This window comes from Monopterus albus, unplaced genomic scaffold (genome assembly GCF_001952655.1).
Source record: "Monopterus albus unplaced genomic scaffold, M_albus_1.0 scaffold846.1, whole genome shotgun sequence".
In the NCBI taxonomy this organism is placed as follows: Eukaryota; Metazoa; Chordata; class Actinopteri; order Synbranchiformes; family Synbranchidae; genus Monopterus; species Monopterus albus.
The window spans coordinates 9,786-13,642 of record NW_018128726.1 but is presented as its reverse complement, the minus strand read 5'-3'; positions in this window follow the sequence as shown (position 1 = coordinate 13,642).

Here is a 3,857-nt window from a genome sequence, read left to right as displayed (position 1 = left end):
CTGTCAGGTTTGCCCGGCGGCACCTTCTTTTCTTCCTTTCCTCACTAGTCTACTCCCTGGCATTGATTACACTATTCGACACACCTGCCCCACTTCGCTGATTATTCACCAGCTGCACCTCGTTAGTTTCCCCCTTACCTATACACTGCTCACCGTTCACTTCCCTGCCAGTTCAATCATTGTCTTCAGGCCCCTATTTTTTGTGTTTTACTTTGTGCCTAGTTTGCCAGTTACAGTACATGTCTCTTAGTTCTTTCATATTACCGTTTGGACCCGCTGTACTCTTTTCCTCCCCTACGGACCACTCCTCTGGACCCTGGATCAAATCATCCTACCAGCCTCCACCATACAGGTCGATGCACAGTCTCCATTAACCGTCTATACATGCTCCTGTCTCCTCAGCCATCCTTCATCCCAACCACGAACAGCCCACGGCAGTATTGTTATGCTAATTGCATAACAATAAAATTAAAGTTTTGGGAACCCTAAACCTCTATTTTGACTGGTTGCTGTAAATTTCCCATGCATATATTGATTCTTTTCATTCCAAAGGAATTCATACATATGCTGTACTTAAAGGGACTTTCTAATAGGAAAGAAAAAAGCAGAAGGTTAATCCTCTGAACACAAGTTTTCTTGGTGATTTGAGAAAACACATTTGGGGATTTCAGAATGGTACTGTGTGCAGATAGTTTGACTTTATATGAAAATATATTGTTAAAGTGCCAGTTAAAGTGTCTCACATTACTCTAATTCAGTTTAACCTTCCATCAGAGGAGGGACAAATTGCAGAAGTACATAAAATATAAACAGCTGTATGATTCGAAAAATATTAGACTGGAAGTCCAAATTGCAGCAGCATTCAAGCCTGGATTATGGACTGGGCTGGTGGGGTCGGTGCACCAGGGCTTTGAACTGCCTGGGGGCCTCACAAAGCCCCTGCAGACAGCAGTATGAGCCTAATGCATGATTTTATATGTGATTTTACCAATGTGATGTACTGTTACATGTGTACTGCTGTTGTTAAAATGGGGAAAATCGGTGTGTGAAAAAGGGAACGTCAGCAGAAACTTCCCTACAAAAAAGGAATTGTAGTCTGAGATGACACCATGGGTCCTTCCTATCAAACCGCCGACCTTTCAATGGTGCCATATTTAACTTTCTAGCAAACTGTTGTTCTCCCTTCTGAGCCCTGTCTGTTCTATAACCTGGTCACAAGTTTCACCATTGAGCAATCTTGTCACAACACCACCACCCTGGTATTGCATCAGTATTGGTAAACTATAATACATGCACAGGATAAGGTAAAACACATCAAGATTAATATCTCGATAAGAAAGTCAACAACAATCTGCAGATGACTGTCCCATTTTTGATTGATCTCTTTCCAAGAGTGATTTTTGATACTGTAAAAATATGGTTACTGTCCTCAAGGTTACAGTCACATGGGATGATGTGAAATCAACACAAGTAATACAGTTGGTTATACCAGAAACGTAAGGATTATCATACCAAACAATTCAACTCCTGAGCTCCAGTGATTAACAAACACACAATCAGTTATATTTCATGCATGGATAATATAAACTTGAAATGATTATAAGTAGGAATCAACTTAATCATGGTTAAAATATGTAAGGTGCCTTATAACATTGAGTATATGGCACAGCCTACTGTCCTCCCTCTGGATTGTTGCCTTTTGGTGCCACTTCTGATTTATCCCCTGTTATGAGTAAAACAAACACTCCATGGTATAAGATATGATGTTCATACAAGTTGCGTGGCAGATTCTGTGTGAATGATGTTGTTTACCTCCTGAAACAATAGAGAATGGTTAGCAGTACTTAGTGGTTTAAGGTCATTTATCAATTTTATGGCCTCAGGCTCCCGTAGGACAGAAAGACAGCAGACCACAGCAAGCGGCTGGTGGTTTCAGGTCATGGGGGTCAGTGGATCTCACACATTCTCAGCACCTATAACACCTGACTGAAGAAAAAAACTGAATAATTTAGTCGACAGACATGAATATAGATTACTTCATGTATGAAGATAGAGGTCAGTGAGAGATTTTATGAAAATTATATGAATCATATGCTATTGCCTTCACATTCACCAGATCTCAACCAAATGAGAATATCTTTTATGATCTAATGTAGAAAATGCTCCCCTAGAAATGAACTTTTGATTCTTTTAGTGGCTCAGAGGATGAAAGGATTTGTAACAGTTTTAAACTTCCTGCCATAACAAGTTCACAGTGACACACTTCACACACACCATACAAAATACCATGAGATCCTAAAAGTGAACCCAACAAAGGAAACAGTACACAGGGCATTTATGTTAAATCAGTTGCAAGTTTTGTGCCACCTCAAGAACATTCAAGGAAGTCCAAACTGAAGATCCCATTGGCCATTTGCAGTGTTCATGAAACATAATCTGAACTATAACCACTGAACTGTTTCTGTTGTGTTCAGGGAAGCTAAAATGAACATGAACACACCGCAAGATATGAGGAAGTTAGTTTTAGCTGATGCAAGAGTCATTTCCCAAAACACAGGAACACACAGTTCACAGCACTTCTTTTTGAAAATATATATATGTGGAAAATAAATATTGAATCAGTTAAATTCCTAAATCACTGATGAGAAATTAAATATATTCTAAAAACCCTTCATTGTGTCGACTAGTCTGTTGTGTTGTTCTGTGTTGCCAGATTCTCATTTCTGACTCAGAAGCATCAGATAACATCAGTCACCATACTGAGTGATGAGCCAACATTAAATACATCATCAACTATATCAAGTAGCCTACATCTCATGGTTTCTTTCCGATGACAGAAAGAAGTTGTGACTGTATGAGCAGAGTTATCCATCGCTTCTTTCCATTCAGCTCGGCCACTAGCACCACACAAGTTATGCAGACATCCTGTCACACATACGTATATCCTGTGATTTACGCAGGTTTGAAATAATTTCTAGCTAAAAAGAGTTGCCATAGTTTGCCTTTATGTAGTGTCATAGAATATTTTCTCAAACAATTAATCTGTCCTTTGTCTAAAGTCACAGAGCCACTCTCCACTCAATAGTGACTTTGAGTATGTGCTCTTCATGTTTCTACCGCCACTCGCTGTAGCTACACGTCCACTGCAGTGATGTGTGGTTCACCAACGACTCATTCAATTTGCTGAACGAGATTCAAAGAACCTAATCAGTAAAATGATCAGAAATACATACAAAAGCTCACTTCAACCATTGTATATATTACAAAAAAGAGCGATAAGAATTGTGCATAAGATGGGGTATAGGGATCACACCAATGTAGCTTTCATACAGTCTAAATTGTTAAAATTTTTTGATTTAGTGGGATATAAGACTGCTGTGTTTATGTATAAAGCCAGGAACAATTTATTACCTGGTGGAATTCAAAAACTATTTAATGAAAGGGAAGGGGGATACAATTTAAGGGGTCAATTAAATTTAAAAATTCATGCTATACGTACAACCAAAAAAAGATTCTGTATTTCCATAAGTGGGGTAAAACTATGGAATAATTTAAGTGTAGACATAAAAAATAGTAATAGAATTGACGAGTTTAAACATAAATATAAAGGTATGTGTCAATCAAGATATATGCAAGAACAGGCTTAATGATTAATTAGACGGAACATTGTGGGTGTGGTGTATGAATGATAATACTCTGTAATAATTCTTTAATATATTACTTGTGTGGTGTAGAAGATAAGTATTTAAGAATGTAATTATGTACGAATGTTAACACCGTTATAATTTTTTTTATTTTTTATTTTTTTAGTATAATACTTGTGTGGTGTAGAAGAGAATCATTTACTGCTTGCAAAC